Source organism: Zea mays, chromosome 5, assembly GCF_902167145.1.
Source record: "Zea mays cultivar B73 chromosome 5, Zm-B73-REFERENCE-NAM-5.0, whole genome shotgun sequence".
NCBI classification, from domain to species: Eukaryota; Viridiplantae; Streptophyta; class Magnoliopsida; order Poales; family Poaceae; genus Zea; species Zea mays.
Window position 1 is genome coordinate 199,846,319 of NC_050100.1, and position 26,756 is coordinate 199,873,074.

The window sequence follows — 26,756 nt, forward strand, 5'->3', positions numbered from 1 at the left end:
CTTGCCATAGATTGTATTTTTGGATTTCTAGTGGAGACGATTTCTTGGTCAAATATCCGTAGGTTTTAGCATTCGATATTATTGAAAATGGCCGTTCATGGCTATTTTCGACAAAAATGGGGGTTGTGTTGCCATTGATCATCGACCACAGGCTCGTACACCTCACCCCACATATGTTTCCTTGCCACAGATCACATTCTTGGATTTCTAGTGGAGACCATTTATTGGTCAAAAATCCGTAGGTGTTAGCCTTCGGTATTATTGAAAATGGTCGTTCATGGCTATTTTCGATAAAAATGAGGGTTGTGTTGCCATTGATCATCGACCATAGGCTCGTACACCTCACCCCACATATGTTTCCTTGCCATAGATCACATTCTTGGATTTCTAGTGGAGACCATTTCTTGGTCAAAAATCCGCAGGTGTTAGCCTTTGGTATTATTGAAAATGGTCGTTCATGGCTATTTTTGACAAAAATGGGGGTTGTGTGGCTATTGATCATCGACTAGAGGCTCGTACACCTCACCCCACATATGTTTCCTTGCCATAGATCGCATTATTGGATTTCTAGTGGAGACCATTTCTTGGTCAAAAATCCGTAGGTATTAGCCTTCGTTATTATTGAAAATGGTCGTTCATGGCTATTTTCGACAAAAATGGGGGTTATGTGGCCATTGATCATCGACCAGAGGCTCATACACCTCACGCCACATATGTTTCCTTGCCATAGACCACATTCTTGGATTTCTGGTGGAGGCCATTTCTAGGTCGAAACTCCGTAGGTGTTAGCCTTCAGTATTATTGAAAATGGTCGTTCATGGCTATTTCATAAAAAATGGGGGTTGTGTGGCCATTTATCATCGACCAAAGGCTAGTACACCTCACCACACATATGTTTCCTTGCCATAGATCACATTCTTGGATTTCTAGTGGAGACCATTTCTTGGTCAAAAATTCGTACGTGTTAGCCTTCGATATTTTTGAAAATGGTCATTCATGGCTATTTTCGACAAAATGGGGATTGTGTGGCCATTGATCATCGACCACAGGCTCGTACACCTCACCCCACACATGTTTCCTTGTCACAGATCGCATTCTTGGATTTCTGGTGGCGACCATTTGTTGGGCAAAAATCTGAATGTGTTAGCCTTCGGTATTATTGAAAATGGTCATTCATGGCTATTTTCGACAAAAATGGGGGTTGTGTGGCCATTGATCTTCGACCAGAGGCTCATACACCTCACTACACATATGTTTCCTTGCCATAGATCACATTCTTGGATTTATGGTGGAGACCACTTCTTGGTCAAAAATCCGTAGGTGTTAGCCTTCAGTGTCTTTGAAAATGGTCGTTCATGGCTATTTTCGACAAAAATTGGGGTTGTGTGCCATTGATCATCGACTAGAGGCTCGTACACTTCACCCCATATATGTTTTCTTGCCATAGATCACATTCTTGGATTTCTGGTGGAGACCATTTCTTGGTCAAAAATCCTTAGGTGTTAGCTTTCGGTATTATTGAAAATGGTCGTTCATGGCTATTTTCGACAAAAATGGGGGTTGTGTGGCCATTGATCATCGACCAGAGGCTCGTACACCTCACCCCACATATGTTTCCTTGCCATAGATCACATTCTTGGATTTCTAGTGGAGACCATTTCTTGGTCAAAAATCCCTAGGTGTTAGCCTTCGGTATTATTGAAAATGGTCGTTCATGGCTATTTTCGACAAAAATGGGGGTTGTGTTGCCATTGATCATCGACCAGAGGCTCGTACACCTCACCCCACATATGTTTCCTTGCCATAGATCATATTCTTGGATTTCTAGTGGAGACGATTTCTTGGTCAAATATCCGTAGGTGTTAGCATTCGGTATTATTGAAAATGGCCGTTCATGGCTATTTTCGACAAAAATGGGGGTTGTGTTGCCATTGATCATCGACCAGAGGCTCGTACACCTCACCCCACATATGTTTCCTTGCCATAGATCACATTCTTGGATTTCTAGTGGAGACCATTTCTTGGTCAAAAATCTGTAGGTGTTAGCCTTCGGTATTATTGAAAATGGTCGTTCATGGCTATTTTCGACAAAAATGAGGGTTGTGTTGCCATTGATCATCGACCATAGGCTCGTACACCTCACCCCACATATGTTTCCTTGCCATAGATCACATTCTTGGATTTCTAGTGGAGACCATTTCTTGGTCAAAAATCCGCAGGTGTTAGCCTTTGGTATTATTGAAAATGGTCGTTCATGGCTATTTTCGACAAAAATGGGGGTTGTGTGGCCATTGATCATCGACCAGAGGCTCGTACACCTCACCCCACATATGTTTCCTTGCCATAGATCGCATTATTGGATTTCTAGTGGAGACCATTTCTTGGTCAAAAATCCGTAGGTATTAGCCTTCGGTATTATTGAAAATGGTCGTTCATGGCTATTTTCGACAAAAATGGGGGTTGTGTGGCCATTGATCATCGACCAGAGGCTCATACACCTCACCCCACATATGATTCCTTGCCATAGATCACATTCTTGGATTTCTGGTGGAGGCCATTTCTAGGTCGAAAATCCGTAGGTGTTAGCCTTCGGTATTATTGAAAATGGTCGTTCATGGCTATTTCATCAAAAATGGGGGTTGTGTGGCCATTTATCATCGACCAAAGGCTCGTACACCTCACCGCACATATGTTTCCTTGCCATAGATCACATTCTTGGATTTCTAGTGGAGACCATTTTTTGGTCAAAAATTCGTACGTGTTAGCCTTCGATATTATTGAAAATGGTCGTTCATGGCTATCTTCGACAAAATGGGGATTGTGTGGCCATTGATCATCAACCACAGGCTCGTACACCTCACCCCACATATATTTCCTTGCCATAGATCGCATTCTTGGATTTCTGGTGGCGACCATTTCTTGGGAAAAAATCCGAATGTGTTAGCCTTCGGTATTATTGAAAATGGTCATTCATGGCTATTTTCGACAAAAATGGGGGTTGTGTGGCCATTGATCTTCGACCAGAGGCTCATACACCTCACTACACATATGTTTCCTTGCCATAGATCACATTCTTGGATTTATGGTGGAGACCACTTATTGGTCAAAAATTTGTAGGTGTTAGCCTTCATTGTCTTTGAAAATGGTCGTTCATGGCTATTTTTGACAAAAATGGGGGTTGTGTGCCATTGATCATCGACTAGAGGCTCGTACACTTCACCCCATATATGTTTTCTTGCCATAGATCACATTCTTGGATTTCTAGTGGAGACCATTTCTTGGTCAAAAATCCTTAGGTGTTAGCTTTCGATATTATTGAAAATGGTCGTTCATGGCTATTTTCGACAAAAATGGGGGTTGTGTTGCCATTGATCATCGACCAGAGGCTCGTACACCTCACCCCACATATGTTTCCTTGCCATAGATCACATTCTTGGATTTCTAGTGGAGACCATTTCTTGGTCAAAAATCCCTAGGTGTTAGCCTTCGGTATTATTGAAAATGGTCGTTCATGGCTATTTTCGACAAAAATGGGGGTTGTGTTGCCATTGATCATCGACCACAGGCTCGTACACCTCACCCCACATATGTTTCCTTGCCATAGATTGTATTTTTGGATTTCTAGTGGAGACGATTTCTTGGTCAAATATCCGTAGGTTTTAGCATTCGATATTATTGAAAATGGCCGTTCATGGCTATTTTCGACAAAAATGGGGGTTGTGTTGCCATTGATCATCGACCACAGGCTCGTACACCTCACCCCACATATGTTTCCTTGCCACAGATCACATTCTTGGATTTCTAGTGGAGACCATTTATTGGTCAAAAATCCGTAGGTGTTAGCCTTCGGTATTATTGAAAATGGTCGTTCATGGCTATTTTCGATAAAAATGAGGGTTGTGTTGCCATTGATCATCGACCATAGGCTCGTACACCTCACCCCACATATGTTTCCTTGCCATAGATCACATTCTTGGATTTCTAGTGGAGACCATTTCTTGGTCAAAAATCCGCAGGTGTTAGCCTTTGGTATTATTGAAAATGGTCGTTCATGGCTATTTTTGACAAAAATGGGGGTTGTGTGGCTATTGATCATCGACTAGAGGCTCGTACACCTCACCCCACATATGTTTCCTTGCCATAGATCGCATTATTGGATTTCTAGTGGAGACCATTTCTTGGTCAAAAATCTGTAGGTATTAGCCTTCGGTATTATTGAAAATGGTCGTTCATGGCTATTTTCGACAAAAATGGGGGTTATGTGGCCATTGATCATCGACCAGAGGCTCATACACCTCATGCCACATATGTTTCCTTGCCATAGACCACATTCTTGGATTTCTGGTGGAGGCCATTTCTAGGTCGAAACTCCGTAGGTGTTAGCCTTCAGTATTATTGAAAATGGTCGTTCATGGCTATTTCATAAAAAATGGGGGTTGTGTGGCCATTTATCATCGACCAAAGGCTAGTACACCTCACCACACATATGTTTCCTTGCCATAGATCACATTCTTGGATTTCTAGTGGAGACCATTTCTTGGTCAAAAATTCGTACGTGTTAGCCTTCGATATTTTTGAAAATGGTCGTTCATGGCTATTTTCGACAAAATGGGGATTGTGTGGCCATTGATCATCGACCACAGGCTCGTACACCTCACCCCACACATGTTTCCTTGTCACAGATCGCATTCTTGGATTTCTGGTGGCGACCATTTCTTGGGCAAAAATCTGAATGTGTTAGCCTTCGGTATTATTGAAAATGGTCATTCATGGCTATTTTCGACAAAAATGGGGGTTGTGTGGCCATTGATCTTCGACCAGAGGCTCATACACCTCACTACACATATGTTTCCTTGCCATAGATCACATTCTTGGATTTATGGTGGAGACCACTTCTTGGTCAAAAATCCGTAGGTGTTAGCCTTCAGTGTCTTTGAAAATGGTCGTTCATGGCTATTTTCGACAAAAATTGGGGTTGTGTGCCATTGATCATCGACTAGAGGCTCGTACACTTCACCCCATATATGTTTTCTTGCCATAGATCACATTCTTGGATTTCTGGTGGAGACCATTTCTTGGTCAAAAATCCTTAGGTGTTAGCTTTCGGTATTATTGAAAATGGTCGTTCATGGCTATTTTCGACAAAAATGGGGGTTGTGTGGCCATTGATCATCGACCAGAGGCTCGTACACCTCACCCCACATATGTTTCCTTGCCATAGATCACATTCTTGGATTTCTAGTGGAGACCATTTCTTGGTCAAAAATCCCTAGGTGTTAGCCTTCGGTATTATTGAAAATGGTCGTTCATGGCTATTTTCGACAAAAATGGGGGTTGTGTTGCCATTGATCATCGACCAGAGGCTCGTACACCTCACCCCACATATGTTTCCTTGCCACAGATCACATTCTTGGATTTCTAGTGGAGACCATTTATTGGACAAAAATCCGTAGGTGTTAGCCTTCGGTATTATTGAAAATGGTCGTTCATGGCTATTTTCGACAAAAATGAGGGTTGTGTTGCCATTGATCATCGACCATAGGCTCGTACACCTCACCCCACATATGTTTCCTTGCCATAGATCACATTCTTGGGTTTCTAGTGGAGACCATTTCTTGGTCAAAAATCCGCAGGTGTTAGCCTTTGGTATTATTGAAAATGGTCGTTCATGGCTATTTTCGACAAAAATGGGGGTTGTGTGGCCATTGATCATCGACCTGAGGCTCGTACACCTCACCCAACATATGTTTCCTTGCCATAGATCGCATTATTGGATTTCTAGTGGAGACCACTTCTTGGTCAAAAATCCGTAGGTATTAGCCTTCGGTATTATTGAAAATGGTAGTTCATGGCTATTTTCGACAAAAATGGGGGTTGTGTGGCCATTGATCATCGACCAAAGGCTCATACACCTCACCCCACATATGTTTCCTTGCCATAGATCACATTCTTGGATTTCTGGTGGAGGCCATTTTAGGTCGAAAATTCGTAGGTGTTAGCCTTCGGTATTATTGAAAATGGTCGTTCATGGCTATTTTCATCAAAAATGGGGGTTGTGTGGCCATTTATCATCGACCAAAGGCTCGTACACCTCACCCCACATATGTTTCCTTGCGAGAGATCACATTCTTGGATTTCTGGTGGAGACCATTTCTTGGTCAAAAATTCGTACGTGTTAGCCTTCGATATTATTGAAAATGGTCGTTCATGGCTATTTTCGACAAAATGGGGATTGTGTGGCCATTGATCATCGACCAGAGGCTCGTACACCTCACCCCACATATGTTTCCTTGCCAAAGATCACATTCTTGGATTTATGGTGCAGACCTTTTGTTGGTCAAAAATACGTAGGTGTTAGCCATCGGTATTATTGAAAATGGTCGTTCATGGCTATTTTCGACAAAAATGGGGGTTGTGTGGCCATTGATCATCGACCAAAGGCTCGTACACCCCACCCCACATATGTTTCCTTTCCATAGATCACATTCATGGATTTATGGTGGAGACCATTTCTTGGTCAAAAATTCGTAGGTGTTAGCCTTCGGTATTATTGAAAATGGTTGTAAATGGCTATTTTCGACAAAAATGGGTGTTGTGTTGCCATTGATCATCGACCAAAGGATCGTACACCTCACCCCACATATGTTACCTTTCCATAGATCACATTGTTGGATTTCTAGTGGAGACCATTTCTTGGTCAAAAATCCGTAGGTGTTAGCCTTCGGTATTATTGAAAATGGTCGTTCATGGCTATTTTCAACAAAAATGGGGGTTGTGTGGCTATTGATCGTCGACCAAAGGCTCGTACACCTCACCCCACATATGTTTCCTTGCCAAAGATCACATTCTTGGATTTATGGTGGAGACCATTTCTTGGTCAAAAATCCGTAGGTGTTAGCCATCGGTATTATTGAAAATGGTCGTTCATGGCTATTTTCGACAAAAATGGGGGTTGTGTGGCCATTGATCATCGACCAAACGCTCGTACACCACACCCCACATATGTTTCCTTTCCATAGATCACATTCATGGATTTATGGTGGAGACCATTTCTTGGTCAAAAATTCTTAGGTGTTAGCCTTCGATATTATTGAAAATGGTCGTAAATGGCTATTTTCGACAAAAAATGGGGGTTGTGTGGCCATTGATCATCGACAAGAGGCTCGTACACCTCACCCCACATAAGTTTCCTTGCCATAGATCATATTCTTGGATTTTCAGTGCAGACGATTTCTTGGTCAAATATCCGTAGGTGTTAGCCTTCGGTATTATTGAAAATGGCCGTTCATGGCTATTTTCGACAAAAATGGGGGTTGTGTTGCCATTGATCATCGACCAGAGGCTCGTACACCTCACCCCTTATATGTTTCCTTGCCGTAGATCACATTCTTGGATTTCTAGTGGTGACCATTTCTTGGTCAAAAATCCGTAGGTGTTAGCCTTCGGTATTATTGAAAATGGTCGTTCATGGCTATTTTCGACAAAAATGGGGGTTGTGTGGCGATTGATCATTGACCAGAGGCTCGTACACCTCACCCCACATATGTTTCCTTGCCATAGATCGCATTCTTGGATTTCTAGTGGAGACCATTTCTTGGTCAAAAATCCGTAGGTGTTAGCCTTCAGTATTATTGAAAATGGTCGTTCATGGCTATTTTCGACAAAAATGGGGGTTGTGTGGCCATTGATCATCGACCAGAGGCTCATACACCTCACCCCACATATGTTTCCTTGCCATAGATCACATTCTTGGATTTCTGGTGGAGACCATTTCTTGGTCAAAAATCCGTAGGTGTTAGCCTTCGGTATTATTGAAAATGGTCGTTCATGGCTATTTTCATCAAAAATGGGGGTTGTGTGGCCATTTATCATCGACCAAAGGCTCGTACACCTCACCCCACATATGTTTCCTTGCCATAGATCACATTCTTGGATTTTTGGCTGAGACCATTTCTTGGTCAAAAATTCGTATGTGTTAGCCTTCGGTGTTATTGAAAATGGTCGTTCATGGCTATTTCCGACAAAATGGGGATTGTGTGGCCATTGATCATCGACCAGAGGCTCGTACACCTCACCCCACATATGTTTCCTTGCCATAGATCACATTCTTGGATTTCTGGTGGAGACCATTTCTTGGGCAAAAATCCGAATGTGTTAGCCTTCGGTATTATTGAAAATGGTCATTCATGGCTATTTTCGACAAAAATGGGTGTTGTGTGGCCATTGATCTTCAACTAGAGGCTCATACACCTCACTACACATATGTTTCCTTGCCATAGATCACATTCTTGGATTTATGGTGGAGACCATTTCTTGGTCAAAAATCCGTAGGTGTTAGCTTTCAGTGTCATTGAAAATGGTCGTTCATGGCTATTTTCGACAAAAATGGGGGTTGTGTGCCATTGATCATCGACCAGAGGCTCGTACACTTAACCCCACATATGTTTTCTTGCCATAGATCACATTCTTGGATTTCTGGTGGAGACCATTTCTTGGTCAAAAATCCGTAGGTGTTAGCCTTCAGTATTTTTGAAAATGGTCGTTCATGGCTATTTTCGACAAAAATGGGGGTTGTGTGGCCATTTATCATCGACCAGAGGCTCGTACACCGCACCCCACATATGTTTCCTTGCCATAGATCACATTCTTGGATTTCTGGTGGAGACCATTTCTTGGTCAAAAATCTGTACGTGTTAGCCTTCGGTATTATTGAAAATGGTCATTCATGGCTATTTTCGACAAAAATGGGGGTTGTGTGGCCATTGATCATAGACCAGAGGCTCGTAAACCTAACCCCACATATGTTTCCTTGCCATATAGATCACATTCTTTGTTTTCTGGTGGAGACCATTTCTTAGTCAAAAATCCGATTGTGTTAGGCTTCGGTATTATTGAAAATGGTCGTTCATGGCCATTTTCGATAAAAATGGGGGTTGTGCGGCCATTGATATTCGACCAGAGGCTCATACACCTCACTACACATATGTTTCCTTGCCATAGATCACATTCTTGGATTTATGGTGGAGACCATTTCTTGGTCAAAAATCCGTAGGTGTTAGCCTTCAGTGTCATTGAAAATGGTCGTTCATGGCTATTTTTGACAAATATGGGGGTTGTGTGGCCATTGATCATCGACCAGAGGCTCATACACCTCACCCCACATATGTTTCCTTGCCATAGATCACATTCTTGGATTTCTGGTGGAGACCATTTCTTGGTCAAAAATCCGTAGGTGTTAGCCTTCGGTATTATTAAAAATGGTCGTTCATGGCTATTTTCGACAAAAATGGGGGTTGTGTGGCCATTGATCATCGACCAGAGGCTCATACACCTCACCGCACATATGTTTCCTTGCCATAAATCACATTCTTGGATTTCTGGTGGAGACCATTTCTTGGTCAAAAATTTGTACGTGTTAGCCTTCGGTATTATTGAAAATGGTCATTCATGGCTATTATCGACAAAAATGGGGGTTGTGTGGCAATTGATCATCGACCAAAGGCTCATACACCTCACCCCACATATGTTTCCTTGCCATAGATCACATTCTTGGATTTCTGGTGGAGACCATTTCTTGGTCAAAAATCAGTAGGTGTTAGCCTTCGGTATTATTGAAAATGGTCGTTCATGGCTATTTTCGACAAAAATGGGGGTTGTGTGGCCATTGATCATCGACTAGAGCCTCGTACACCTCACCCCACATATGTTTCCTAGCCATAGATCACATTCTTGGATTTCTGGTGGAGACCATTTCTTGGTCAAAAATCCGTACGTGTTAGTCTTCAGTATTATTGAAAATGATCGTTCATGGCTATTTACGACAAAAATGGTGGTCATGTGGCCATTGATCATCAACCAGAGGCTCGTACACGTCACCCCACATATATTTCCTTGCCATAGACCACATTCTTGAATTTCTGGTGGAGACCATTTCTTGGTCAAAAATCCGTAGGTGTTAGCCTTCGATATTATTGAAAATGGTCGTTCATGGCTATTTTCGACAAAAATGGGGGTTGTGTGGCCATTGATTGTCGACCAGAGGCTCATACACCTCACCCCACATATGTTTCCTTGCCATATATCACATTCTTGGATTTCTGGTGGAGACCATTTCTTGGTCAATAATCCGTAGGTGTTAGCCTTTAGTATTATTGAAAATGGTCGTTCATGGCTATTTTCATAAAAAAATGGGGGCTATGTGGCCATTTATCATCGACCAGAGACTCGTACACCTCACCCCACATATGTTTCCTTGTCATAAATCACATTCTTGAATTTCTGGTGGAGACCATTTCTTGGTCAAAAATCCGTACGTGTTAGCCTTCGGTATTATTGAAAATGGTCATTCATGGCTATTTTCGACAAAAATGGGGGTTGTGTGGCCATTGATCATAGACCAGAGGCTCGTAAACCTAACCCCACATATGTTTCCTTGCCATATAGATCACATTCTTTGTTTTCTGGTGGAGACCATTTCTTAGTCAAAAATCCGATTGTGTTAGGCTTCGGTATTATTGAAAATGGTCGTTCATGGCCATTTTCGATAAAAATGGGGGTTGTGTGGCCATTGATATTCGACCAGAGGCTCATACACCTCACTACACATATGTTTCCTTGCCATGGATCACATTCTTGGATTTATGGTGGAGACCATTTCTTGGTCAAAAATCCGTAGGTGTTAGCCTTCAGTGTCATTGAAAATGGTCGTTCATGGCTATTTTTGACAAATATGGGGGTTGTGTGGCCATTGATCATCGACCAGAGGCTCATACACCTCACCCCACATATGTTTCCTTGCCATAGATCACATTCTTGGATTTCTGGTGGAGACCATTTCTTGGTCAAAAATCCGTAGGTGTTAGCCTTCGGTATTATTAAAAATGGTCGTTCATGGCTATTTTCGACAAAAATGGGGGTTGTGTGGCTATTGATCATCGACCAGAGGCTCATACACCTCACCGCACATATGTTTCCTTGCCATAAATCACATTCTTGGATTTCTGGTGGAGACCATTTCTTGGTCAAAAATTTGTACGTGTTAGCCTTCGGTATTATTGAAAATGGTCGTTCATGGCTATTATCGACAAAAATGGGGGTTGTGTGGCATTGATCATCGACCAAAGGCTCATACACCTCACCCCACATATGTTTCCTTGCCATAGATCACATTCTTGGATTTCTGGTGGAGACCATTTCTTGGTCAAAAATCAGTAGGTGTTAGCCTTCGGTATTATTGAAAATGGTCGTTCATGGCTATTTTCGACAAAAATGGGGGTTGTGTGGCCATTGATCATCGACTAGAGCCTCGTACACCTCACCCCACATATGTTTCCTAGCCATAGATCACATTCTTGGATTTCTGGTGGAGACCATTTCTTGGTCAAAAATCCGTACGTGTTAGTCTTCAGTATTATTGAAAATGATCGTTCATGGCTATTTACGACAAAAATGGTGGTTATGTGGCCATTGATCATCGACCAGAGGCTCGTACACGTCACCCCACATATATTTCCTTGCCATAGACCACATTCTTGAATTTCTGGTGGAGACCATTTCTTGGTCAAAAATCCGTAGGTGTTAGCCTTCGATATTATTGAAAATGGTCGTTCATGGCTATTTTCGACAAAAATGGGGGTTGTGTGGCCATTGATTGTCGACCAGAGGCTCATACACCTCACCCCACATATGTTTCCTTGCCATATATCACATTCTTGGATTTTCTGGTGGAGACCATTTCTTGGTCAATAATCCGTAGGTGTTAGCCTTCAGTATTATTGAAAATGGTCGTTCATGGCTATTTTCATAAAAAAATGGGGGCTATGTGGCCATTTATCATCGACCAGAGACTCGTACACCTCACCCCACATATGTTTCCTTGTCATAAATCACATTCTTGAATTTCTGGTGGAGACCATTTCTTGGTCAAAAATCCGTACGTGTTAGCCTTCGGTATTATTGAAAATGGTCGTTCATGGCTATTTTCGACAAAATGGTGGTTCTGTGGCCATTGAACATCGATCAGAGGCTCGTACACCTCACCCCACATATGTTTCCTAGCCATAGATCACATTCTTGGATTTCTGGTGGAGACCATTTCTTGGGCAAAAATCCGAATGTGTTAGCCTTCGTTATTATTGAAAATGGTCATTCATGTCTATTTTCGACAAAATTGGGGGTTGTGTGGCCATTTATCTTCGACCAGAGGCTCATACACCTCACTACACATATGTTTCCTTGCCATAGATCACATTCTTGGATTTATGGTGGAGACCATTTCTTGGTCAAAAATCCTTAGTTGTTAGCCTTCAGTGTCATTCAAAATAGTCGTTCATGGCTATTTTCGACAAAAATGGGGGTTGTGTGTCCATTGATAATCGACTAGAGGCTCGTACACCTCACCCACATATGTTTCCTTGACATATATCACATTCTTGGGTTTCTGGTGGAGAACCTTTCTTGGTCAAAAATCCGTAGGTATTAGCCTTCGGTATTATTGAAAATGGTCGTTCATGGCTATTTTTCGACTAAAATGGGGGTTGTGTGGCCATTGATCATCGACCCGAGGCTCGTACACCTCACCCCACATATGTTTCCTTGCCATAGATCAGATTCTTGGATTTCTGGTGGAGACGTTTTCTTGGTCAAAAATCCGAAGGTGTTAGCCTTCGGTATTATTGAAAATAGTTATTCATGGCTATTTTCGACAAAAATGGGGGTTGTCTGGCCATTGATCATCGACCAGAGGCTCGTACACCTCACCCCACATATGTTTCCTTGCCATAGATCACATTCTTGGATTCTTGGTGTAGACCATTTCTTGGTCAAAAAACTGTAGGTGTTAGCCTTCGGTATTATTGAAAATGGTCGTTCATGGCTATTCTCGACAAAAATGGGGATTGTGTAGCCATTGATCGTCGACAAGAGGCTCATACACCTCACCCCACATATGTTTCCTTGCCATAGATCACATTCATGGATTTCTGGTGGAGACCATTTCTTGGTCAAAAATCCGTAGGTGTTAGCATTCGGTATTATTGAAAATGGTCGTTCATGGCTATTTTCATCAAAAATGGGGGTTGTGTGTCCATTTATCATCGACCAGCGGCTCGTACATCTCACCCCACATATGTTTCCTTGACATAGATCACATTCTTGGATTTCTGGTGGAGACCATTTCTTGGGCAAAAATCCAAATGTGTTGGCCTTCGGTATTATTGAAAATGGTCATTCATGGCTATTTTCGACAAAAATGGGGGTTGTGTGGGCATTTATGTTCGACCAGAGGCTCATACACCTCACTACACATATGTTATCTTGCCATAGATCACATTTTTGGATTTATGGTGGAGACCATTTCTTGGTCAAAAATCCTTAGGTGTTAGCCTTCAGTTCATTGAAAATAGTCGTTCATGGCTATTTTTGACAAAATGGGGGTTGTGTGGCCATTGATAATCGACTAGAGGCTCGTACACCTCACCCCACATATGTTTCCTTGACATAGATCACATTCTTGGATTTCTGGTGGAGACCATTTCTTGGTCAAAAATCCGTAGGTGTTAGCCTTCGGTATTATTGAAAATGGTCGTTCATGGCTATTTTCGACTAAAATGGGAGTTGTGTGGCCATTTATCATCGACCAGAGGCTCGTACACCTCACCCCACATATGTTTCATTGCCATAGATCACATTCTTGGATTTCTCGTGGAGACCATTTCTTGGTGAAAAATCCGTACGTGTTAGCCTTCGGTATTATTGAAAATGGTCGTTCATAGCTATTTTCGACAAAAATGGGGGTTGTGTGGCCATTGATCATCGACCAGAGGCTCGTACACCTCACCCCACATATGTTTCCTTGCCATAGATCACTTTCTTGGATTTCTTGTGGAGACCATTTCTTGGTCCAAAATCCATAGGTGTTAGGCTTCGGTATTATTGAAAAGGGTCCTTCATGGCCATTTTCGACAAAAATGGGGGTTGTGTGGCCATTGATCATTGACCAGAGGCTCGTACTCCTCACCCAACATATGTTTCCTTGCCATAGATCACATTCTTGGATTTCTGATGGAGACCATTTCTTGGTCAAAAAGACGTAGGTGTTAGCCTTCGGTATTATTGAAAATGGTCGTTCATGGCTATTTTTGACAAAAATGGGGGTTGTGTGGCCATTGATCATCGACTAGAGGCTCATACACCTCACCCCACATATGTTTCAATGCCATAGATCACATTCTTGGATTTCTGGTGGAGACCATTTCTTGATAAAAAATCCGTAGGTGTTAGCCTTCGATATTATTGAAAATGGTCGTTCATGGCTATTTTCGACAAAAATGGGGGTTGTGTGGGCATTGATCATCGACCAGAGGCTCATACACCTCACCCCACATATGTTTCCTAGCCATAGATCACATTCTTGGATTTCTGGTGGAGACCATTTCTTGGTCAAAAATCCATACGTGTTAGCCTTCGGTATTATTGAAAATTGTCGTTCATGGCTATTTTCGACAAAAATGGGGGTTGTGTGAACATTGATCATCGACCAGAGGATCGTACACCTCACCCCACATATGTTTCCTTGCCATAGATCACATTCTTGGATTTCTAGTGGAGACCATTTCTTGGTCAAAAAACAGTAGGTGTTAACCTTCGGTATTATTGAAAATGGTTGTTCATGGCTATTTTCGACAAAAATGGGGGTTGTGTGGCCATTGATCGTCGACCAAAGGCTCATACACCTCACCCCACATATGTTTCCTTGCCATATATCACATTCTTGGATTTCTGGTGGAGACCATTTCTTGGTCAAAAATCCGTAGGTGTTAGCCTTCGGTATTATTGAAAATGGTCGTTCATGGCTATTTTCATCAAAAATGGGGGTTGTGTGTCCATTTATCATCGACCAGAGGCTCATACATCTCACCCCACATATGTTTCCTTGCCATAGATCACATTCTTGGATTTCTGGTGGAGACCATTTCTTGGTCAAAAATCCTTATGTGTTAGCCTTCGGTATTATTGAAAATGGTCGTTCATGGCTATTTTCGACAAAATGGGGGTTCTGTGGCCATTGATCATCGATCAGAGGCTCGTACACCTCACCCCACATATGTTTACTTACCATAGATCACATTCTAGGATTTCTGGTGGAGACCATTTCGTGGGCAAAAATCCGAATGTGTTAGCCTTCGGTATTATTGAAAATGGTCATTCATGGCTATTTTCGACAAAAATGGGGGTTGTGTGGCCATTTATGTTCGACCAGAGGCTCATACACCTCACTACACATATGTTTCCTTGCCATAGATCACATTCTTGGATTTATGGTGGAGACCATTTCTTGGTAAAAAATCTGTAGGTGTTAGCCTTCAGTGTCATTGAAAATAGTCGTTCATGGCTATTTTCGACAAAAATGGGGGTTGTGTGGACATTGATAATCGACTAGAGGCTCGTACACCTCACCCCACATATGTTTCCTTGACATAGATCACATTCTTGGATTTCTGGTGGAGACCATTTCTTGGTCAAAAATCCGTAGGTGTTAGCCTTCGGTATTATTGAAAATGGTCGTTCATGGCTATTTTCGATAAAAATGGGAGTTGTGTGGCCATTTATCATCAACCAGAGGCTCGTACACCTCACCCCACATATGTTTCATTGCCATAGATCACATTCTTGGATTTCTCGTGGAGACCATTTCTTGGTGAAAAATCCGTACGTGTTAGCCTTCGGTATTATTGAAAATGGTCGTTCATAGCTATTTTCGACAAAAATGGGGGTTGTGTGGCCATTGATCATCGACCAGAGGCTCGTACACCTCACCCCACATATGTTTCCTTGCCATAGATCACATTCTTGGATTTCTGGTGGAGACCATTTCTTGGTCCAAAATCCGTAGGTGTTAGGCTTCGGTATTATTGAAAAGGGTCGTTCATGGCCATTTTCGACAAAAATGGGGGTTGTGTGGCCATTGATCATTGACCAGAGGCTCGTACACCTCACCCCACATATGTTTCCTTGCCATAGGTCACATTCTTGGATTTCTGATGGAGACCATTTCTTGGTCAAAAAGCCGTAGGTGTTAGCCTTCAGTATTATTGAAAATGGTCGTTCATGGCTATTTTCGACAAAAATGGGGTTTGTGTTGCCATTGATCATCGACCAGAGGCTCGTACACCTCACCCCACATATGTTTGCTTGACATAGATCACATTCTTGGATATCTGGTGGAGACCATTTCTTGGTCAAAAATCCGTACGTGTTAGCCTTTGGTATTATTGAAAATGGTCGTTCATGGCTATTTTTGACAAAAATGGGGGTTGTGTGGCCATTGACCATCGACCAGAGGATCGTACACCTCACCCCACATATGTTTCCTTGCCATAGATCACATTCTTGGATTTCTGGTGGAGACCATTTCTTGGTCAAAAAACTGTAGGTGTTAGCCTTCGCTATTATTGAAAATGGTCGTTCATGCCTATTTTCGACAAAAATGGGGGTTGTGTGGCCATTGATCATCGACCAGAGGCTCATACACCTCACCCCACGTATGTTTCCCGTGCCATAGATCACATTCTTGGATTTCTGGTCGAGACCATTTCTTGGTCAAAAATCTGTAGGTGTTAGCCTTCGGTATTATTGAAAATGGTCGTTCATGGCTATTTTCATCAAAAATGGGGGTTGTGTGTCCATTTATCATCGACCAGAGGCTCATACATCTCACCCCACATATCTTTTCTTGCCATAGATTACATTCTTGGATTTCTTGTGGAGACCATTTCTTGGTCAAAAATCCGTACGTGTTAGCCTTCGGTATTATTGAAAATGGTCGTTCATGACTATTTTCGACAAAATGGGGGTTCTGTGGCCATTGATCATCGATCAGAGGCTCGTACACCGCACCCCACATATGTTTACTTACCATAGATCACATTCTAGGATTTCTGGTGGAGACCATTTCTTGGGAAAAAATCCGAATGTGTTAGCCTTCGGTATTATTGAAAATGGTCATTCATGGCTATTTTCGACAAAAATGGGGGTTGTGTGGCCATTTATGTTCGACTAGAGGCTCATACACCTCACTACACATATGTTTCCTTGCCATAGATCACATTCTTGGATTTATGGTGGAGACCATTTCTTGATCAAAAATTCGTAGGTGTTAGCCTTCAGTGTCATTGAAAATAGCCGTTCATGGCTATTTTCGACAAAAATGGGGGTTGTGTGGCCATTGATAATCGACCTAGAGGCTCGTACATCTCACCCCACATATGTTTCCTTGACATAGATCACATTCTTGGATTTCTGGTGGAGACCATTTCTTGGTCAAAAATCCGTAGGTGTTAGCATTCGGTATTATTGAAAATGGTCGTTCATGGCTATTTTCGACAAAAATGGGAGTTATGTGGCCATTTATCATCAACCAGAGGCTCGTACACCTCACACCACATATGTTTCATTGCCATAGATCACATTCTTGGATTTCTCAGTGGAGACCATTTCTTGGTGAAAATTCCGTACGTGTTAGCCTTCGGTATTATTGAAAATGGTCGTTCATAGCTATTTTCGACAAAAATGGGGGTTGTCTGGCCATTGATCATCGACCAGAGGCTCGTACACCTCACCCCACATATGTTTCCTTGCCATAGATCACATTCTTGGATTTCTGGTGGAGACCATTTCTTGGTCCAAAATCCGTAGGTGTTAGGCTTCGGTATTATTGAAAAGGGTCCTTCATGGCCATTTTCGACAAAAATGGGGGTTGTGTGGCCATTGATCATTGACCAGAGGCTCGTACACCTTCACCCCACATATGTTTCCATTGCCATAGGATCACATTCATTGGATTTCTGATGGAGACCATTTCTTGGTCAAAAAGCCGTAGGTGTTAGCCTTCGGTATTATTGAAAATGGTCGTTCATGGCTATTTTCGACAAAAATGGGGGTTGTGTTGCCATTGATCATCGACCAGAGGCTCGTACACCTCACCCCACATATGTTTCCTTGCCATAGATCACATTCTTGGATATCTGGTGGAGACCATTTCTTGGTCAAAAATCCGTACGGTGTTAGCCTTCGGTATTACTGAAAATGGTCGTTCATGGCTATTTTCGACAAAAATGGGGGTTGTGTGGCCATTTATCATCGACCAGAGGCTCGTACACCTCACCCCGCATATGTTTTCTTGCCATAGATCACATTCTTGGATTTCTGGTGGAGACGATTTCTTGGTCAAAAATTGTAGGTGTTAGCCTTTGGTATTATTGAAAATGGTCGTTCATGGCTATTTTCGACAAAAATGGGGGTTGTGTGGCCATTGATCATCGACCAGAGGCTCGTACACCTCACCCCACATATGTTTCCTTGCCATAGATCACATTCTTGGATTTCTGGTGGAGACCATTTCTTGGTCAAAAATACTGTAGGTGTTAGCCTTCGGTATTATTGAAAATGGTCGTTCATGGCTATTTTCATCAAAAATGGGGGTTGTTTGTCCATTTATCATCGACCAGAGGCTCATACATCTCACCCCACATATGTTTCCTTGCCATAGATTACATTCTTGGATTTCTGGTGGAGACCATTTCTTGGTCAAAAATCTGTACGTGTTAGCCTTCGGTATTATTGAAAATGGTCGTTCATGGCTATTTTCGACAAAATGGGGGTTCTGTGGCCATTGATCATCGATCAGAGGCTCGCACACCTCACCCCACATATGTTTACTTACCATAGATCACATTCTATGATTTCTGGTGGAGACCATTTCTTGGGCAAAAATCCGAATGTGTTAGCCTTCGGTATTATTGAAAATGGTCATTCATGGCTATTTTCGACAAAAATGGGGGTTGTGTGGCCATTTATGTTCGACTAGAGGCTCATACACCTCACTACACATATGTTTCCTTTCCATAGATCACATTCTTGGATTTATGGTGGAGACGATTTCTTGATCAAAAATCCGAATGTGTTAGCCTTCGGTATTATTGAAAATGGTCATTCATGGCTATTTTCGACAAAAATGGGGGTTGTGTGGCCATTTATGTTCGACCAGAGGCTCATACACCTCACTACACATATGTTTCCTTGCCATAGATCACATTCTTGGATTTATGGTGGAGACCATTTCTTGGTCAAAAATTCGTAGGTGTTAGCCTTCAGTGTCATTGAAAATAGTCGTTCATGGCTATTTTCGACAAAAATGGGGGTTGTGTGGCCATTGATAATCGACTAGAGGCTCGTACATCTCACCCCACATATGTTTCCTTGACATAGATCACATTCTTGGATTTCTGGTGGAGACCATTTCTTGGTCAAAAATCCGTAGGTGTTAGCCTTCGTTATTATTGAAAATGGTCGTTCATGGCTATTTTCGACAAAAATGGGAGTTGTGTGGCCATTTATCATCGACCAGAGGCTCGTACACCTCACCCCACATATGTTTCATTGCCATAGATCACATTTTTGGATTTCTCATGGAGACCATTTCTTGGTGAAAATTCCGTACGTGTTAGCCTTCGGTATTATTGAAAATGGTCGTTCATAGCTATTTTCGACAAAAATGGGGGTTGTGTGGCCATTGATCATCGACCAGAGGCTCGTACACCTCACCCCACATATGTTTCCTTGCCATAGATCACATTCTTGGATTTCTGGTGGAGACCATTTCTTGGTCCAAAATCCGTAGGTGTTAGGCTTCGGTATTATTGAAAAGGGTCCTTCATGGCCATTTTCGACAAAAATGGGGGTTTTGTGGCCATTGATCATTGACCAGAGGCTCGAACACTTCACTCCACATATGTTTCCTTGCCATAGGTCACATTCTTGGATTTCTGATGGAGACCATTTCTTGGTCAAAAAGTCGTAGGTGTTAGCCTTCGGTATTATTGAAAATGGTCGTTCATGGCTATTTTCGACAAAAATGGGGGTTGTGTTGCCATTGATCATCGACCAGAGGCTCGTACACCTCACCCCACATATGTTTCCTTGACATACATCACATTTTGGATATCTGGTGGAGACCATTTCTTGGTCAAAAATCTGTACGTGTTAGCCTTCGGTATTATTGAAAATGGTCGTTCATGGCTATTTTCGACAAAAATGGGGGATGTGTGGCCATTGATCATCTTCCAGAGGATCGTACACCTCACCCCACATATGTTTCCTTACCATAGATCACATTCTTGGATTTCTGGTGGAGACCATTTCTTGGTCAAAAAACTGTAGGTGTTAGCCTTCGGTATTATTGAAAATGGTCGTTCATGGCTATTTTCGACAAAAATGGCGGTTGTGTGGCCATTGATGGTCGACCAGAGGCTCATACACCTCACCCCACATATGTTTCCTTGCCATAGATCACATTCTTGGATTTCTGGTGGAGACCATTTCTTGGTCAAAAATATGTAGGTGTTAGCCTTCGGTATTATTGAAAATGGTCGTTCATGGCTATTTTCATCAAAAATGGGGGTTGTGTGTCCATTTATCATCGACCAGAGGCTCATACATCTCACCCCACATATGTTTCCTTGCCATAGATCACATTCTTGGATTTCTAGTGGAGACCATTTCTTGGTCAAAATCCGTACGTGTTAGCCTTCGGTATTATTGAAAATGGTCGTTCATGGCTATTTTCGACAAAATGGGGGTCCTGTGGCCATTGATCATCGATCAGAGGCTCGCACACCTCACCCCACATATGTTTACTTACAATATATCACATTCTATGATTTCTGGTGGAGACCATTTCTTGGGCAAAAATCCGAATGTGTTAGCCTTCGGTATTATTGAAAATGGTCATTCATGGCTATTTTCGACAAAAATGGGGGTTGTGTGGCCATTTATGTTCGACTAGAGGCTCATACACCTCACTACACATATGTTTCCTTGCCATAGATCACATTCTTGGATTTATGGTGGAGACCATTTCTTGATCAAAAATTCGTAGGTGTTAGCCTTCAGTGTCATTGAAAATAGTCGTTCATGGCTATTTTCGACAAAAATGGGGGTTGTGTGGCCATTGATAATCGACCAGAGGCTCGTACACCTCACCCCACATATGTTTCCTTGACATAGATCACATTCTTGGATTTCTGGTGGAGACCATTTCTTGGTCAAAAATCTGTAGGTGTTAGCCTTCGGTATTATTGAAAATGGTCGTTCATGGCTATTTTCGACAAAAATGGGAGTTATGTGGCCATTTATCATCAACCAGAGGCTCGTACACCTCACACCACATATGTTTCATTTCCATAGATCACATTCTTGGATTTCTCGTGGAGACCATTTCTTGGTGAAAATTCCGTACGTGTTAGCCTTCGGTATTATTGAAAATGGTCGTTCATAGCTATTTTCGACAAAAATGGGGGTTGTCTGGCCATTGATCATCGACCAGAGGCTCGTACACCTCACCCCACATATGTTTCCTTGCCATAGATCACATTCTTGGATTTCTGGTGGAGACCATTTCTTGGTCCAAAATCTGTAGGTGTTAGGCTTCGGTATTATTGAAAAGGGTCCTTCATGGCCATTTTCGACAAAAATGGGGGTTGTGTGGCCATTAATCATTGACCAGAGGCTCGTACACCTCACCCCACATATGTTTCCTTGCCATAGATCACATTCTTGGATTTCTGATGGAGACCATTTCTTGGTCAAAAAGCCGTAGGTGTTAGCCTTCGGTATTATTGAAAATGGTCGTTCATGGCTATTTTCGACAAAAATGGGGGTTGTGTTGCCATTGATCATCGACCAGAGGCTCGTACACCTCACCCCACATATGTTTCCTTGCCATAGATCACATTCTTGGATATCTGGTGGAGACCATTTCTTGGTCAAAAATCTGTAGGTGTTAGCCTTCGGTATTACTGAAAATGGTCGTTCATGGCTATTTTCGACAAAAATGGGGGTTGTGTGGCCATTTATCATCGACCAGAGGCTCGTACACCTCACCCCGCATATGTTTTCTAGCCATAGATCACATTCTTGGATTTCTGGTGGAGACGATTTCTTGGTCAAAAATTTGTAGGTGTTATCCTTTGGTATTATTGAAAATGGTCGTTCATGGCTATTTTTGACAAAAATGGGGGTTGTGTGGCCATTGATCATCGACCAGAGGCTCGTACACCTCACCCCACATATGTTTCCTTGCCATATATCACATTCTTGGATTTTAGGTGGAGACGATTTCTTGGTCAAAAATCCGTAGGTGTTAGCCTTTGGTATTATTGAAAATGGTCGTTCATGGCTATTTTCGACAAAAATGGGGGTTGTGTGGCCATTGATCATTGACCAGAGGCTCGTACACCTCACCCCACATATGTTTCCTTGCCATAGATCACATTCTTGGATTTCTGGTGGAGACCATTTTTGGTAAAAAATCTGTAGGTGTTAGCCTTCGGTTTTATTGAAAATGGTCGTTCATGGCTATTTTCGACAAAAATAGGGGTTGTGTGGCCATTTATCATCGACCAGAGGCTCGTACACCTCGCCCCACATATGTTTCCTTGCCATAGATCACATTCTTGGATTTCTGGTGGAGACCATTTTTGGTAAAAAAATCCGTAGGTGTTAGCCTTCGGTTTTATTGAAAATGGTCGTTCATGGCTATTTTCGACAAAAATGGGGGTTGTGTGGCCATTTATCATCGACCAGAGGCTCGTACACCTCACCCCACATATGTTTCCTTGCCATAGATCACATTCTTGGATTTCTGGTGGAAACCATTTCTTGGACAAAAATCCGTACGTGTTAACCTTCGGTATTATTGAAAATGGTCGTTCATGGCAATTTTCGACAAAATGGGGGTTGTGTGGCCATTGATCATCGACCAGAGGCTCGTACACCTCACCCCACAAATGTTTCCTAGCCATAGATCACATTCTTGGATTTCTGGTGGAGACCATTTCTTGGTCAAAAATCCGTACGTGTTAGCCTTCGGTATTATTGAAAATGGTCGTTCATGGCTATTTTCGACAAAAATGGGGGTTGTGTGCCATTGATCATCGACCAATGGCTCGTACACCTCACCCCACATATGTTTCCTTGCCATAGTTCACATGCTTGGATTTCTGGTGGAGTCCATTTCTTGGTCAAAAATCCGTAGGTGTTAGCCTTCGATATAATTGAAAATGGTCGTTCATGGCTATTTTCGACAAAAATGGGGGTTCTATGGCCATTGATCATCGACCAGAGGCTCATACACCTCACCCCACATATGTTTCAATGCCATAGATCACATTCTTGGATTTCTGGTGGAGACCATTTCTTGGTCAAAAATCCGTAGATGTTAGCCTTCGGTATTATTGAAAATGGTCGTTCATGGCTATTTTCGACAAAAATGGGGGTTGTGTGGCCATTGATCATCGAACAGAGGCTCATACAGCTCACCCCACATATGTTTCCTAGACATAGATCACATTCTTGGATTTCTGGTGGAGACCATTTCTTGGTCAAAAATCCGTACGTGTTAGCCTTCGGTATTATTGAAAATGGTCGTTCATGGCTATTTTCGACAAAATGGGGGTTCTGTGGCCAATAATTATCGATCAGAGGCTCGTACACCTCACCCCACATATGTTTCCTTACCATAGATCACATTCTTGTATTTCTGGTGGAGACCATTTCTTGGGCAAAAATACGAATGTGTTAGCCTTCGGTATTATTGAAAATGGTCATTCATGGCTATTTTCGACAAAAATGGGGGTTGTGTGGCCATTTATCTTCGACCAGAGGCTCATACACCTCACTATACATATGTTTCCTTTCCATAGATCACATTATTCGATTTATGGTGGAGACCATTTCTTGGTCAAAAATCCGTAGGTGTTAGCCTTCATTGTCATTGAAAATAGTCGTTCATGGCTATTTTCGACAAAAATGGGGGTTGTGTGGCCATTGATAATCGACTAGAGGCTCGTACACCTCACCCCACATATGTTTCCTTACCATAGATCACATTCTTGGATTTCTGGTGGAGACCATTTCTTGGGCAAAAATCCGAATGTGTTAGCCTTCGGTATTATTGAAAATGGTCGTTCATGGCTATTTTCATCAAAAATGGGGGTTGTGTGTCCATTTATCATCGACCAGAGGCTCGTACACCTCCCCCCACATATGTTTCCTTGCCATAGATCACATTCTTGGATTTCCGGTGGAGACCATTTCTTGGTCAAAAATCCGTACGTGGTAGCCTTCGGTATTATTGAAAATGGTCGTTCATGGCAATTGTCGACAAAATGGGGGTTCTGTGGCCATTAATCATCGATCAGAGGCTCGTACACCTCACCCCACATATGTTTCCTTACCATAGATCACATTCTTGGATTTCTGGTGGAGACCATTTCTTGGGCACATATCCGAATGTGTTAGCCTTCGGTATTATTGAAAATGGTCATTCATGGCTATTTTCGACAAAAATGGGGTTGTGTGGCCATTTATCTTCGACCAGAGGCTCATACACCTCACTATACATATGTTTCCTTGCCATAGATCACATTATTGGATTTATGGTGGAGACCATTTCTTGGTCAAAAATCCGTAGGTGTTAGTCTTCAGTGTCATTGAAAATAGTCGTTCATGGCTATTTTCGACAAATATGGGGGTTGTGTGGCCATTGATAATCGACTAGAGGCTCGTACACCTCACCCCACATATGTTTCCTTACCATAGATCACATTCTTGGCTTTCTGTTGGAGACCATTTCTTGGGCAAAAATCCGAATGTGTTAGCCTTCGGTATTATAGAAAATGGACGTTCATGGCTATTTTCATCAAAAATGGGGGCCGTGTGTCCATTTATCATCGACCAGAGGCTCGTACACCTCCCCCCACATATGTTTCCTTGCCATAGATCACATTCTTGGATTTCTGGTGGAGACCATTTCTTGGTCAAAAATCCGTACGTGTTAGCCTTCGGTATTATTGAAAATGGTCGTTCATGGCTATTTTCGACAAAATGGGGGTTGTGTGTCCATTTATCATCGACCAGAGGCTCGTACACCTCCCCCCACATATGTTTCCTTGCCATAGATCACATTCTTGGATTTCTGGTGGAGACCATTTCTTGGTCAAAAATCCGTACGTGTTAGCCTTCGGTATTATTGAAAATGGTCGTTCATGGCTATTTTTGACAAAATGGGGGTTCTGTGGCCATTAATCATCGATCAGAGGCTCGTACACCTCACCCCACATATGTTTCCTTACCATAGATCACATTCTTGGATTTCTGGTGGAGACCATTTCTTGGGCAAATATCCGAATGTGTTAGCCTTCGGTATTATTGAAAATGGTCATTCATGGCTATTTTCGACAAAAATGGGGTTGTGTGGCCATTTATCTTCGACCAGAGGCTCATACACCTCACTATACATATGTTTCCTTGCCATAAATCACATTATTGGATTTATGGTGGAGACCATTTCTTGGTCAAAAATCCGTAGGTGTTAGTCTTCAGTGTCATTGAAAATAGTCGTTCATGGCTATTTTCGACAAATATGGGGGTTGTGTGGCCATTGATAATCGACTAGAGGCTCGTACACCTCACCCCACATATGTTTCCTTACCATAGATCACATTCTTGGCTTTCTGGTGGAGACCATTTCTTGGGCAAAAATCCGAATGTGTTAGCCTTCGGTATTATAGAAAATGGACGTTCATTGCTATTTTCATCAAAAATGGGGGTCGTGTGTCCATTTATCATCGACCAGAGGCTCGTACAGCTCCCCCCACATATGTTTCCTTGCCATAGATCACATTCTTGGATTTCTGGTGGAGACCATTTCTTGGTCAAAAATCCGTACGTGTTAGCCTTCGGTATTATTGAAAATGGTCGTTCATGGCTATTTTCGACAAAATGGGGGTTCTGCGGCCATTAATCATCGATCAGAGGCTCGTACACCTCACCCCACATATGTTTCCTTACCATAGATCACATTCTTGGATTTCTGGTGGAGACCATTTCTTGGGCAAAAATCCGAATGTGTTAGCCTTCGGTATTATTGAAAATGGTCATTCATGGCTATTTTCGACAAAAATGGGGTTGTGTGGCCATTTATCTTCGACAGAGGTTCATACACCTTACTATACATATGTTTCCTTGCCATAGATCACATTCTTGGATTTATGGTGGAGACCATTTCTTGGTCAAAAATCCGTAGGTGTTAGCCTTCACTGTTATTGAAAATAGTCGTTCATGACTATTTTCGACAAAAATGGGGGTTGTGTGGCCATTGATAATCGACTAGAGGCTCGTACACCTCACCCCACATATGTTTCCTTGACATAGATCACATTCTTGGATTTCTGGTGGAGACCATTTCTTGATCAAACATCCGTAGGTGTTAGCCTTCGGTATTATTGAAAATGGCCGTTCATGGCTATTATCGACAAAAATGGGAGTTCTGTGGCCATTTATCATCGACCAGAGGCTCGTACACCTCACCCCACATATGTTTCATTGCCATAGATCACATTCTTGGATTTCTCGTGGAGACCATTTTTTCGTCAAAAATCCGTACGTGTTAGCCTTCGGTATTATTGAAAATGGTCGTTCATGGCTATTTTCGACAAAAATAGGGGTTGTGTGGCCATTGATCATCGACCAGAGGCTCGTACACCTCACCCCACATATGTTTCAATGCCATATATCACATTCTTGGATTTCTGGTGGAGACCATTTCTTGGTCAAAAAACTGTAGGTGTTAGCCTTCGGTATTATTGAAAATGGTCGTTCATGCCTATTTTCGATAAAAATGGGGGTTGTGTGGCCAT